The sequence below is a fragment of the Elgaria multicarinata genome, chromosome 12 (assembly GCF_023053635.1).
Source record: "Elgaria multicarinata webbii isolate HBS135686 ecotype San Diego chromosome 12, rElgMul1.1.pri, whole genome shotgun sequence".
In the NCBI taxonomy this organism is placed as follows: domain Eukaryota; kingdom Metazoa; phylum Chordata; class Lepidosauria; order Squamata; family Anguidae; genus Elgaria; species Elgaria multicarinata.
This window is the reverse complement of record NC_086182.1, coordinates 8019058-8034267: the sequence shown is the minus strand read 5'-3', so window position 1 is coordinate 8034267 and position 15210 is coordinate 8019058. Positions and strand designations below refer to the sequence as shown.

At 43.7% G+C, this 15210-nt stretch overlaps 2 protein-coding genes across 7 annotated transcripts in view; one reads left to right on the top strand and one right to left on the bottom strand.

Moving 5' to 3' along the window:
- Positions 1-15210, bottom strand: part of LOC134407234 (secreted frizzled-related protein 1) — a 520297-nt gene that overhangs the window by 224945 nt on the left and 280142 nt on the right. The gene's annotated exons all lie outside the window — the stretch shown is intronic.
- GPAT4 (glycerol-3-phosphate acyltransferase 4) overlaps positions 8625-15210 on the top strand; it is a 28838-nt gene continuing 22252 nt past the window's right edge. The window contains exon 1 of one of the 3 annotated variants that reach the window (XM_063139520.1): positions 8625-8709. The gene's annotated coding sequence lies outside the window, so the exon portion shown is untranslated. Of the gene's footprint in view, positions 8710-11227; positions 11307-13981; positions 14289-15210 lie in introns of those variants that run through there. The other 2 variants (XM_063139521.1, XM_063139519.1) reach the window with 2 other exon arrangements.

The following is a 15210-nucleotide window of genomic DNA, read 5'->3' as shown; positions in this document are numbered from 1 at the left end:
TTCCATGCCACTCTTGGCCTAAGAGAGGGGAGGGGAAAAGAAAGGGGGAGAAAAGGGGTGGCCCCACCCACTATTGGCCCCTCCTACTACTGAAGAAAAGGGGGAGGAAAGGGGTGCCCCCACCCACCGCCAGCATGCAGACCACAACAGATTACCCTGGAGGGTGTGCAGCCCTTGTTGGAAAAAGAATTCCCCACCCCTGCTCTAGATGGAAAGCTTCTCTTTCATATCCACAGCTCCCCCACCTTGCAATCCCTGACCTACCTTACAGGGTTGTTGTAAGGATCATGCATGTGAAGAGCTCTGAGCCCTCTGAATGGCTGCAGTCCTGCATGCATTGTCTAAATCCCCTCCGTGGGGCTGGCCTCGGAGCAAGCGCGCACAGTGTCATGCCGCACAGTGCTGTATAAATGTTAAATTGTTCTTAAATATTATGCTCACGTGCCTTTTGTCTGAGCTACCCCGGCTAGGCTGGCAACCCCGCGCCCTTGAATTAAGCAAGGGTTTAAGTTAGCCTTCCCCCACCTGGCTGGGAATAATGGAAGTTGCAATCCCAAACACATTGGGGATGTCTGTATGTGGGGAAAGCCCCACGGTGGCTGCCAAGGCGCGGATTCACTGCCATCGTGGGGTTTTCCTGCGAAGCTGCGCATTGAAAGAGTTTCACTGGGAGGGAGGTCTGTAAGGCTCTTTCGTCGTCTGACCTTGCTCTGGGGCTGAACTGGGGTGGTGGTGGTGGTCCTGGTGGAAGGCGACCACTGATTGATCGCCTTCCATCAGGTAGAGGGTAGTGGGGATGGGGGCTCCAGTACCTGGAGTTTTGGAGGAAGACAGCACCAATTCGGCGCCGTAAAGATAGTGCCTGGCAGTCCACGTGGACCTCCTCTCCCACCACTACACCAAAATAAACTAGTTGTGATGGTGGCAGACCTGTGTGTTAGAACCTCAGCCTGCTACACAGCTCTAAAACAGATGGTAGGATAGTGGTTCAAGCAAAGAAGCCGTAGGCAGAAAAGAGTTTGCAGGACTAAAGTGCCCAGGTTTTTTTATTAGCTGGCACGATTCCATTATCTGCCACATGCAGACCCACACCCATCCAGGGTTCCTGTTCCCTCTTGGCTTAGCTGCAATTCTCACAGTCACTGGGGAGGAAATGAACTTCTCCTGCAAGGATCTACAGTTAAGACCCATTCGCTAAACAAAAGATTTGCTCCTGGTGAGAAAACTGCTTGAACTGGTTTGTTGATATAGATCATGGCAGCTGGGTGCAGTTTTGGATTCTCCTTGGGGGTGTGGCTATGGAGACTGTGGAGACTAGAACTGGGAGAAAAGGGAGAAAACCTGCCTGTAACGGGTCCACGATCCAGTCCCAGAGCAGCTGCTACTGTGGCGTTGCTTCTGCTTAATGCACATCTGCGATGGTCAAATCCTTCACATTTATTTATTTATTTATTTATTTATTTATTTATTACATTTCTATACCGCCCAATAGCCAGAGCTCTCTGGGCGGTTCACAAAAATTAAAACCATTCAAAGTATAAAACAACAGTATAAAACCATAATATAAAATACAATATAAAAGCTCAACCAGATAAAAACAGCAGCAATGCAAAATTACAAATTTAAAACATCAAGTTGAAATTTATTTATAGACTGTTAAAATGCTGGGAGAATAAAAAGGTCTTCACCTGGCGTCTAAAAGCATATAACGCAGATGCCAAGCGAACCTCCTTAGGGAGCTCATTCCACAGCCAGGGTGCCACTGCAGAGAAGGCCCTCCTCCTGGTAGCCACCTGCCTCACATCTTTTGGCAGGGGCTGGCGGAGAAGGACCCCTGAGGATGACCTTAGGGTCCGGGCAGGTACATATGGGAGGAGGCGTTCCTTCAGAGAGCCTGGCCCCAAGCCGTTTAGGGCTTTAAATGTTAATACCAGCACTTTGAATTGGGCCCAGACCTGGACTGGCAGCCAATGAAGCTGGAAAAAGACTGGCGTGATGTGGTCTCATCGGCCAGTTCCTGTTAGTAACCGTGCTGCCCTGTTTTGTACCACTTGAAGTTTCCGGACCATTTTCAAAGGCAGCCCCACATATAACGCATTGCAGTAATCCAAACGAGAGGTTATCAGAGCATGGATCACTGCAGCTAGGCTATTGCTGTCCAGATAAGGGCGCATGCAGGGAGACAAGGGTCTCATCTACACCAAGCAGGATATTCCACTATGAAAGTGGTGTGAAAGCAATATATCAAAGGTAGGAGCCACACTACTGCTTTATAGTGGTATTGAAATGCACTGACAACTGTCAGGGTCTATTGACAAATACCATATAACGCTTTCATACCACTTTCAGAGTCTTATATCCTGCTTGGTGTAGATGTGTCATGGGCCCCAACAATTGACAGTGCACATCAGTACCACTATAAAGCAGTAGTGTAGATCCTGCAGTGCACTTCATAGAATCATAGAATAGCAGAGTTGGAAGGGGCCTACAAGGCCATCAAGTCCACCCCCTGCTCAATGCAGAAATACCCTAAAGCATACCTGACAGATGGTTGTCCAGCTGCCTCTTGAAGGCCTCGAGTGTGGGAGAGCCCACAACCTCCCTAGGTAACTGGTTCCATTGTCGTACTGCTCTAACAGTCAGGACATTTTTCCTGATGTCCAGCTGGAATCTGGCTTTCTTTAACTTGAGCCCGTTATTCCGTGTCCTGCACTCTGATATGATCGAGAAGAGATCCTGGCCCTCCTCTGTGTGACAACCTTTTAAGTATTTGAAGACTGCTATCATGTCTCCCCTCAATCTTCTCTTCTCCAGGCTAAACATGCCCAGTTCTTTCAGTCTCTCTTCATAGGGCTTTGTTTCCAGACCCCTGATCATCCTGGTTGCCCTCCTCTGAACACGCTCCAGCTTGTCTGCATCCATCTTGAATTGTGGAGCCCAGAACTGGACGCAATACTCTAGATGAGGCCTAGCCAGGGCCGAATAGAGAGGAACCAGTACCTCCCGTGATTTGGAAGCTATACTTCTATTAATGCAGCCCAAAATAGCATTTGCCTTTCTTGCAGCCATATCGCACTGTTGGCTCATATTCAGCTTGTGATCCATAACAATTCAATACCACTATAAAGTAGTAGTGTGGCTCCTGCCTTTTATATAGCACTTTCATAGTGGAATATCCTGCTTGGTGTAGGTGAGCCCAAGGTCCCATGGGTCGATTTGTAATTGGATAGTAATGAAACTGCCTGGGCTTCAGCCATGTTCCCTAATAAGCTTGCCTGGTTGCATTCTTCAGAGCTATTCTTGCCCTCCTGTGAGCATTTTTCTCCCACTTCGTTCACCTGCAGCAAAAGGGCTGGTTCGCCCATCTGTATACATCACCTGGTCACCTAGTACTTGAATAAATGGCAGTTGAATATGTGAGCTCAGTCTGCTGAAAAGCACTGCGCTATAGATGAGATTAGATGACAATGCACATATATATCTGTGAACTTAGCTCTGTCGAGTCTCATCTACACATGCCTGTTGTCGCTGGATATTACAGCCATGAAAGGTGCACCTGTGAAGCAGCCCTGAGAATGATGATGCATTGGGATTTATTTATTATTTTATTTATTACCTTTTTATACTGCCCCAGGAACGAGGCGCTCTGAGCAATTCGCAATTAAAACTGGGGGTTACTGGGGGTGGCCACTCCTATCATTTTATTTAAAACATTTTCTAGGCTGCACCCTCCAATAAAACTCTCAGGGCAGCATTTAATTGTCTAAAACACAATTAAAGCAGTAATAAAAGCAGTACATATAGGGGGTTGTCTCCAATGTTAGTCGTACTTAAAGGAGACTCTTTGAAATGAATGGGACTTAAGTTGGACTAATATCAGAGACAACCCACAAAACTCTGCAAGACTTAAGAAGAGCCCTGCTGGATCAGACTGAGGGTCCATGGAGTCCAGCACTCTGTTCACACAGTGGCCAACCAGCCGTCGGCCAGGGACCAACAAAGCAGGACATGGTGCAACAGCACCCTCCCACCCATGTTCCCCGGCAACTGGTGCACACAGGCTTACTGCCTCTGATACTGGCGGTAGCATATAGCCATCAGAACTAGTAGCCATTGATGGCCTTCTCCAGGAATTTATCCAACCCCCTTTGAAAACCATCCAAACTGGTAGCCGTCACTCCATCTTGTGGTAGTGAATTCCATCACTTAACTATGTGCTGTGTGAAGACGTCCTTCCTTTTATCTGTTCTAAATCTCCCACCAATCAGCTTCATTGGGATCCCAATTGTTCTAGTATTATGGGAGATTAAAATGTCTCTCTATCCACATTCTCCACACCATCCATAATTTTGTATACCAAAGCAGCGATGAAAACAACGCTATAAAAATTCAGCGGGACTGATCGCACCATCATCAAAGCATACGTACAGTACATGCTGAAATATCTGAGGAAATGAAAAAGTATTTGCGTATTGCTGCTGTGACATCAGAGTTGGCACCAGGCAAGCCTCTCTCGGGAGGGCATCCCCCAGGCGTGTGACGAACCATCACGAGAAAGGCCCTCTCTGTGGTCATTCCTCCCCTGGTAGGAGGGGGGCACGAAAGAGAGTCTTGGGATATGTCCACAGAGGTTATGTGGTAGGAAGCAATCCTTTAGTGACCCGGGTCCCAAACAATCGAGTAATTGCCAATTTGAAATGTGCCCAGAAATGGACCAGTAGCCACTGTAGCTGCTTAAGAATTTTGTAAGAGATGGTCCACGTATCCCAACCTCTAAACTGGTGTGGTGGGCCCACTGGTGCTTACACCCGCATTGTGTGTGTATGTGTGTTAGTGTTAAACTTTTGGTTTTGCCCTGGTGCTGATAGGAGAAATGCCAAGCCAGGCAACTTCCGCCACTGCCATCTTTATTTTCCCACAATGCCCTGGGCCCTGACAGAGTGAGGCCCAGAGGTATTGTGGTGAGAGGGGAGGAGATGGCAGTGGGTGCAATTGCCAACCTTGGCATTTCTCTTATAAGTGCCAGCCCATTAACAAACAAACAAACCTGGCAGGCATCACTACAGGGCACCTGCTGATATCCAGTAAGTTTGCAAGGGTAGTGGTTACCGGGGAGTAAGAACACACACAGAGAGAGAGAGAAATCTGGCAGACAATTTGTAACCTAGCAGCTCTGAAAAGTCCTTAAGGTTGCAGTCCTATGCATGCTTACATTGGGGGGAAAATAGTCCTACAATTCCCAGCACCCCCCAGCCAGCCCAGCACCCTCCTGCTCAAGTTCCAGGTGTGCTGGAGCATGCTGGGAGTTGTAGGACATGGGATTGCGCTCGAAGATTCCAAAAGCTAGAATTAAAATACTTGGTGCTATGTTACCGTTGTATTCCAGCACATTCAGGCAGCTGCTGGCGTTTGTTTCGAAAGACAAACAGTTTCTGATGCTAGAGGTAGCACAGAACCATCCGGACTAGCAGCCATTAAGTGCCTTAGCCTCCAGGAATTGATGTGATCCCCTTTTAAAGCCATCCAAATGGGTGGCCGTCACTACATCTTGTGGTAGAGAGAGGATTCCATCGTTTAATCTCTGCTGTGTGAAGTTCTTCCTCTTATCTGTTCCCATCACTCAAGCTACCTGGGCTGACCACATGTTATGGGAGGAGCAAAACATCTCCCTGTCTACTTTCTCCACACCTTATATAAGTTTATACACCTGGATTATGGCTCCCCACAACCCTCGGCCTTACATGCCTTTTTTCAAAGCTAAAAGCTCCTATAAAAATATAAGAAGTGCCCTGCTAGATCAGACCAAAGGTCCATCTGGTCCAGCACTCTGTTCACACAGTGGCCAACCAGCCGTCGACCAGGGACCAACAAGCAGGACACGGTGCAACAGCACCCTCCCACCCATGTCCCCCAGCAACTGGTGCACACAGGCTTACTGCCTCGAATACTGGAGATAGCACACAACCACCAGGCCTAGTAGCCATTGACAGCCTTCTCCTCCAGGAAAAGTCTATGCAGATGTGGGAGGGGATGACAGTCTATTAACAAAAACTCTATTAACAAACTCATGTGTGATGAGTTTGTGTGATGAGTGTGATGACAAACTCATGTCTATTAACAAACTCATGTGTGAGTTTGTTTGTCTTTCCCCTTAAACCAGGAATCAGGTGCGTTCTGAAACAGTTAAACACCATATTTTAAAATCATTAATATTGCCCCTACACATTTTCCAAAGGCCATTAGCAGCACTCTTTCCTGACTCTGTATGCCCTTCTTAGCTCCTCCATCTTTAGCCAGCCATTAATCTGGTCCAAGAAACCTGGATTTCCTGTGCTTGCGTCATGGAACTCAAATCTTGTTAGTTCCTGTGACCTCTGCTAGAGTGATTGGCAGGTGACCTGATGAGGAAAGGCAGCAAACTAGAACTGACAACTGTGTTTCTTAAGCTGAGAGGGGTCATTTAGAAGGAAAGCCTCTTTGGTATCCACGGCAATCTCTGTAGCGGATCTTAGAAGTGAGCAAATGGTGCCTTCTATGGCAGGTGAAGTTCAGGTCACTGACGTGGACATGTACTAACAGCCTCCGCCAATGTGTCTATGGCCCCGTTCAGACAACACGCTAAACCATGGTTTAGCGTGTTGTCTGAACGAGGCCTATGTTAGACTTTGGAACATATTAATGTTTCCTACCCTGGAAGCAGTCACTTGCACTCCCAGGGATACATGAGAGATTCAAATCTACCTATTATGCAGAATTAGTTGGTAGACCGAGGCAGCAGAATTTTGAGCTGTATCATAATTTCAAGGCTTCATGTGTGTATCCATCTGTCCTGTCTGCCTGACTTCTTTAAAGCTCCTCCATGTAAAAACCAAAACCAATAAAAACTGTGTAGCCAAGCAGTACGTCAGAGAAAAAGAGAGGCTTTTATTACAGGCAACTCCCTGATGTGCTAGTTTGCTACATGCAGGGGAGTTTGTATACAAAGAATACACTTTGGACTCAGCAACTATAGTTGAAATGAACAGATGAAAAGGTGCCAAAGAAACAGAATACCAATTTTGTCAAATTTTGGAGAAAAATGGACACCTTTTATTCTGTAGTGAAATCTACATTATAAAGTTGTAATATTTGAGCTTATGAAATAATACACAGAGAGAAAGAGTCTGAAGTGCTACTGTCCAGGATTCCATTACCTGTATAGCAAACTTATACAGTGCCTGTCAACAGAATTGTAGGGCCACCAAAAAACAGGAGATAGGTATGTTTGTGGCTTCTAGAAGTATGAATATTGAAAAACTGTAAAGGTGTAAAAACAACATACAACACTCTACTACGGCCCGAGCATGCTCAGTAACCACGGAATGGTGACCCAACTAGAGAAAAAAAAGGGGGGAGGTTAAAATGGGGTCGTGGGTAGAAAGTCCTGATTGGTCCTCCAGCAGCTTAAAGCAGCCTTCCCCAACCAAGTGCCTTCCAGATGTGATCAAGTACAACTTTCATAATCCACAGTCAGCATGGCCACCACTGGCTGTGGATCATGGGAGCTGTAATTTGGAGGGCTCCTAGTTAGGAAAGGGTGGCTTAGAGTATCCTGGAAGCCAGCATGGCTAAGTGGCAGGAAGCTTGGCCACGAGCACTCCTGCTAGGAGGGTGCGGTTACACCTCCAAATTTTGTTGCAGTCCCCAATTCTTCCATGTAATGTTAAGGTTGTACATGGGGCTGCCTTTGAAGACTATTTGGAAACTTCAGATGTTGGTAGAAGCCAGGCAATCAGAACATGTGACGCAAATTCTGTACCAGTTGCATTGGTTGCCAGCACATTTCTGGATCCATTTCAAAGTGCTGTTTTTATTTATTTGTGTATTTATTTATTTGTAGTATTTTTATCCCACACCTCAGCCAAAAGGGCTCCCAGAGTAGCTTTTATGTATTTATTAAAATATTTTATAAACCGCCCTTCATCCTTATGGATACTGGGGTGTTGTACAAGGAGTATGACTAAATAATCCTATAAATACAATAGAATAAAATGCAGTTATCAAAGCAATTGAGAGGCAGCCAATACAATAAGACAAAACAGCCCAACTAAAAATGCCCAGGCAAATTGCACGAAAGGATCTGCAATGCCAGTGCTTAATATGTGAAGGAGGAACAGAGTCCCTGACCATGTGCAGAGTGTTTTGTCCCGCCCATCATTAGGGAGAGAGGGACGGGGCTCGCCGCGCATGCGTACACCAGGCCTGCCCTCCTGTCTACACCCCCTCCCTCTTGCAGTGCCAAAAGACACGACGACGACAGAGCGACGTGTCCCTCTGTTGGACTTGGCGCGGTGGTGAGCGTAAAAAAAAAAAGACCCACTGCGAACACGCCCCACCCACCCGGAGTAGCGCCATTCCTATTGGCCACTCTCCGAGCTCCGAGAAGTGGCCGTCGATTGGCTGCCGAGAGAGAAGGCGGGCTGGAGGGTGGGCAGCCATTGCGTGCGCGGGCGGAGCTACCGGCCGCTTGCCGCGTGCGCTTCACCCGCGCGAGGACCTGTTCTCGGCGTGGTGACGTCGGCGGCTGGGAAGCCGTGGCCGCCGTGGTGTACGCATGCGCACAAGCGCCCAATTCTCCAGCTACGGCGGCGCTTCCTTCTCCTTTACTCAGCCGGACGCGGGTGGGGGAGGGGCAGAGAGCCCGAGAGAGGGAAGCGGCTGTGGCGGCAGGTGAGTGTCCCGCTCCGTCCTCCTCGGACCACGCCCCCTCTCCACACGGGGGCCGTTGGGGGTCGGGGGGCTGCAGCCGTGGGGGGCCGCTAGGGAGCCCACCCGGGCCTGGCCTGGCTGATGGGCGTTGGCAGGGCTCCTCCTCCTCCTACCTTCACACGGGTGTGAGGGAGGCAAGAGCCCGTGGGCCTTGAAAGCCCCACGTCGCGGGGAGGGGGGTGCTGGCGTTCATATAAATCATACTGTTACTACTAGTAGTAATGCTAATAATATGAATAACATTCCTGTTCAAAATCAGTCACTTTGCTGTTTAAAAAAATCATGTTCTGTTAACAAACAGGAATTCTGCTGTTATTACTATTAATAAGTTCTTAATAATTTTTGCTGGGTTTTTTTAAAGATGTTATGTTAACAAGCAAGAATTTTGCTTTTATTACTATTAATAAGTTCCTAATAATGTTGCTAATTTTTTTAAAAAAACGTGTGTGTTGACAGGAATTTTGCTGTTATTACTACTAATAAGTTCTTAATAATGTTTACTGTTAAAAAAATAAAACAAAAAAAAGGTGTCCTGTAAAATAGGAATTCTGCTGCTATTACTATTGGTAAGTTCTTAATAATGACATTCATGAGGGTCTTAATTAGGTATCCATTTACATTAAAAAAAAGTTTTCAACAATAAAAATTTCAGGACTGGTTAAAACCTTACATTTTGTGCTATATATTTTATGGTTGTGTGTTTAAATGTATCTCAGTAGCCATGTTGGAGGGTTCAAAGTTTGGGGCCAGAAAAAGAAAGATATACATTATTCTAATGAGTTAATAATATGTTTACTTAAAAGTAAGAAAGCTTCCAGAGGGAGGCATAGCACTATAGATCAGAAGATGGCACCTGTTCTGTCTTTTGTTCTTCAGTTGATTTTCTTCATTAAGAAAAAAGATGGAAATAATGTGTGTGTGGGGGGCAAAAATGGGAGGGGTACTGGTAGAAGACATTGTTGTCTAGAAACACACCTCCGTGGGTAAAGTAAGCCAATAGCTCCATAAAAGCCTCTTCTGGAAGCACCCTAATTCCCATTATGTTCAAAGAATCTTACTCCTGAGGAAGGATGTATACGATTGTAGCCTTGTATATGTTTACTAAGAAGTAAGCCCTACTGAATTCATTATCCCAGGAAAATGTACAGGACTGTAGGTTTAAACTTTTCCCAAGTGCTTAGCTTTAGCCGGATTGTGTGTGGGTATCTATATCCATCCGGATATAGAAAACTAGGGCTGGACCATTTAGTCAGTTAATTAGTTAGATTAATTTATGTTAAAATATTTTGCTCTATCAAAAAAGGTATCACTAAGTAGTCTGAGAGTATATATTTACATTTTTAAAGCTATTTTTAATCCTAGCAAAATCCACAGGTGGCATGCAGAATCAGAAGAGGTGTTTTCATTCCTCCTTCTCAGAAGATAATACCTCTTCTAAGGTGATACCTGTTGTGACGCATGTGGGCATTATCTAAATGTAGGGTGGGGGGAATGCTCGTTTCCTTCAGAATAGTTATCTAATCAGGTGACAGCCTTAATATATATGTGTGCCTGTCTATATGTTACCTTAAATATCAGAAGCGTGATGATTGAAGGGATGTACTTGTAAGTTTAAATTTTTTGTGAGACTCAGCAAGTAATGTCAAGAAATCCTTCTTTCGTAGTTTCGTCTTTTGTGGGGGGTACACATACACATGGTAAATGGCTTTTACTTATAGAGAATGGAATTGAGGGCAGCACTTGGCCATTTGTGAGCTGCCCAAAGAAGTCCATCTAATGGGGTGACATAGAAATGTCATAAAATAATAAATTTATTGCAAGTGCTTAGTTTGAACATCTACATATACACACATCCCTTTTTTATGTATCTTAATCTTCAACCTCCTCAAATGCTGGACTTTTACTTCAATCTGCAATATAAGAATTACTTTTAATTTTTTTTACCATATAAGTCTGTCTCTTTCCTTTTCCCTCTCTGTGTTTCTTTCCTTCCTTCCCTCTCTCTCTATCTTTATTCTTCTTTTTAAAAACTTAGGAAAGGAAATCATAGAAGATCAGTAACAGATATATGATAATACATGCACATACATGTATGTATCTAAAATTAAAAGAAGTCTATTGAGGGAGGGATTGAGATTTGCAGTGAAGTATGGGGAGGTGCCATATAAATGCTTTACTCATTTTTAAAAAAACTGCTACAAGTCATGAAAACAAGATTAAAAACCTGTGGGTGTTCCATGTATGTTTTCTAAAGGAAGACATATATGTAAACTAATTGAAAGGGAGATCTGAACTGTCTTCCATTGAAGGAGATTACTTTCATTTCAATTGGACTCTCGTTTTGGGGTGGAGATCAGTGGAAAAACACATGCTTTGCATATAAAACATCTATGGGCCAATTCCAGGCATTTCAGGTTAAAGGATTGTGATAGTTTGGTTGGGAAAGACTTTCTCTTCAGACCTTGGAGAAATAGTCCCAGTTAGAGCAGACAGCAATGGATTCCTTGAATCTTCACTGTCATTATCAGCTGTCATTATGAGCTTGATTCTCTTTGAAGGTGAGTCATCACCCTTTTACTACAGCCACTGCTACCATCATTTAATAGTAGATTGACAAATGATAGTCACTGGGCCAAATTAAGCCCTGGCAGTTTACTGTTTACTAAAACAGTTTACTAAGGAAAAGGAATGTGAGGAGGGGGCTGTAGGTGTGCGATTTGGCAGTATTCCACTTGGGTTGAAAATTCTGTGGCCATGGCCCACCAATATCTGGGTCTCCTGCAAAGTGGTCATTCAGTAAAGCTTTTCTGAATAGGGATTTTGTGTTTTGCATTTGTAGTGCAAAACACTGTGTATTATACTTTGAAGCAACATGAGGTTTTGTAGCCTAGATTAGACAAGTTGGAAGGGAGAGACAAGTACTCAGTTTGCCCATTAGGGCCAATTCCTGGGTTGTTTAACCCAGAAATTGGTGGGAGCGAGCATGCTGCATCCCATTCCACTCACCACTTCCATTTTTCATTTAACTACCCAGGAATGTCGTTGTTTTGTGACATCTAAACCTGAAAACTTTGGATTGTTTAGGGCTTAAACAATGCAGAGTCAACCCAACAACAAAACATGGGTGATTGTTTAGGGGTTAAACATCCAAGGTCCGGGTTCAGACATCACAAAACAACGCTGTTCCTGATTAATTTGAAGCAGGTGAGTGGGCAGGAACCAGTTTGCAGGCAGGCACACGCAATCAGTGCATGGTTTGTTAACGATGGGTTGTTTGATCATTCAAACTGGATCAGTGTCCACAGGAAAGGACACAATAGGAGTGGAGGAACTAACTGTAAGCCTCATAGTAAATGTTATTGTGGTCTTGGGGTTGTTTTACATCGAGTCCTCTTGGACTCTTCCAGCTTCACACTGAAGTACATAAGTGAAAGGCAAGCAATATCCAGAAAAGCAAGAAATAAAGGGAGGAATTAAATGAACAAGCTTTATTTTACAGGTTACTTTTTCTCATGTTGCAGGTTGAGTATGGTGAGTTCTTGCACTTGAAAATTGCCAGAGTAAACGTGCTGCACTATAGCATATAGAGTCTGGGGTGCTACAAACAGGGTCTAATTATAGCCTGTTTCTAAAATATGTAGGACTATAGTTCTCATATTCAACGAGGTGCCACTTTTAGGGAGAGAAGTTATTTTTTTATCTTAGTTTGGTGGATGGAAATGTCAGGTAGAAGAGTCCCTGCCTTTAATCTTCACTCTTGAACTGGTTGTTTTCACATTGGAAACATTTATAGACTGGGTTGAATTAGCTTGTTGCTGGTATTTGCAACATTTGAAGAATGGCTACTGGGCTACAGTCAGGCTTACATCAGGAAGGGAGCGCACAGCACTGCTCCTTGGAGTGCTACTACTTGGATTACAAACAAGCCCAGTGCAATTTTCACACAACCTGACTCATCTGTGTGTCTGACAATGTCGAAACCACTGTACAAAAGAAGTAGTCCAGGTTTAGTCAGTTGGGTGAGCCAAATTTATTGTACAAGCCATTGGTTTTCCAACTGTGTTCCAAGGAACAAGTTCATCTTCTTTCTTAGAAGACAGCTTGTCTACTTCTACAGATCTTCTCTTGCAATGTGCAGTTGAAGGACAGGCAAACTGACAGTTTAATGGGCAATTGTGAGGCTTAAACTGGTCTGCATGAACATTCATTTTGTGAACCGCCCAGAGAGCTCCGGCTATTGGGCGGTATAGAAATGTAATAAATAAATAAAATAAATAATAAATATTTAAATATTGAGTTTGTTCTGACTCTATACTGTTTAGCTTCACCCTACCCAGTGCCTGTTTACACTCCCCTGTGCCTGTTTGCATTCTCTTTCCCTCCTTATTGTTTACTACAACTTTATTAGATTGTAAGCCTATGCGGCAGGGTCTTGCTATTTACTGTGTTATCTGTACAGCACCATGTACATTGATGGTGCTATATAAATAAATAATAATAATAATAAATAAATAAATAAATTCTACCGAATCCTCTGCAAGGTGGATTGATTTAAATCAGGAACAAAAAGTCTCATTGAACAGACCCTGTGTGTGTGAGTGTGGCAGAGCCATTAATTCATTCTTATGAGACAGTAAGTGTAAGTTTAGTATATTTATGATGAGATTTAATTGTAACTATGTTGGTTTTTTAAAAAATGATAATAAGAGGAACAGTATTTCATTAATTTTTTAAAAATCCAATTTCATTTTTTAACTGCTTCTTAATTTTTATTTAAATTGATTTTTATGGACTCTTATCCACTGCAATATATACACAATCAATGGCAGGCATGTAGTGCTTCCTTAGCAGATACATTGACATGGAAGGAGACCTTTAAGAAAGGGATTTTTAGGAACTACTGGCTTCAATTGATAGTTGGGGCACAAACCAGAATCATTTGACTCAAACCAGGAGAGCCTGCTGAACCAGACCAAAGATTTATCTAGTCCAGCATCCTGTCCTGCTTTGTGACCAACCACTTGTCTTGGAAAATTGAGACCAACATACTGTGCCCTTTATGTAAATTAGTGGGACAATCCTGGCACCTTTGTGGTCACTTAAAAAGGGTGTGTGTGCTTTTACCAGAAGAATAAAATTTGGACTTTGTGATGTACTAGAACTGACAGTTCCTCAAACAAGGACTTTCTCTGGTTAAAGTTTATGTCAGTACAGCAGTTGAACATTAATTACCAGTGGAAATGAAGACAGGAAATATCAGGTGCTGAGGAACTCTAGAGGTGGGAGCAATTATTTAAGGCTGCAATCCTACACTTTCTCACTAGAAAGTAAATCCCATTGAATTTAGTGAGACGTACTTCTGAATAAACATGCATAGGATTGCACTGAGCATCAGGTTCTCTGATCATATGAATACCACCTCAGCCCAGAAAAACTGACTGAAGCAGAGGAACCTAAAAACACATTTTCCTTTTATCATCAAGGGGTGTCTAGGCCTCTGTGCTACAGGAACTCTTAACTTTCAACTCCCATCATTTCAGGTAATTCTAATGACGCAAACTTGAATATTGGTGTGTTTTTTAAGGGAATGTTTTGGTACTTCTGTGGAAGGTTAAGGAGCTAGATAACCATAGGTTGTTAATCTTGAAATTTTATGAGCAAGCCATCACAGTAAGATGCTGATTCTGAAGGAATGAGAAAACTTCTCAAAATCAGATCCTGTTTTCTGACAGTGAAGTTTGAATTTGATTTTTTTAAAAGAAGGGAATGTAGAGATGAAGGACAAAAGGGATAAACAAGCAGTAAAGAGGTGTTTATGTGGGCAGTGGGAAAAAAAGGCCTATAGAAGCAGACAAATTGTGAATTACCTGGCTTCAGTTCATTAGCAGCCCCATACAATTCCCTTCTGTATGACTGGAAAAATATTTCAAGTTCTTAAGACACCAATATAAAGATTTGTTGGATCTGGTCCTGCCTGGGGCTGATGCAGCATTTCAAACTGCTAAGTGTGAGCAGCAAATTCGTAGGAATCGAGGATTCTTGCATCCAACCCATCTATTTTTGGAGAATCCTGCCTCACATATTTTAAGTTTCTTTCTCTGCAACCCTGGTTACAATCTTGCAGTTTAAAAATAGTAAAACAACAACAAATCTACAGACTCGCAACGTACATCAATTTTTCTTGTTTTTTTTTTAAGAAAAACTGATTCTCTACAATGCCTTGATCTCAAGCCTGGTAAAGACATCTTCCAGGATTGGGCTGTGCAGATAGGATCAGGCATGATTTTTAATGACTTGGGTCGCAAGGGGCAGATGTAGCTTGTACCCAAATACTGACCCGGAGTTCTCCCCTTTCATTTGGGCTCTGGGTACCTTCTCCCATATGTGCCATCCCATACATTGTGTTCAACTTCTGAGGTTTCCTGCTGACTGAAGATTGCTGAAATCCTGTGGATAGCATTG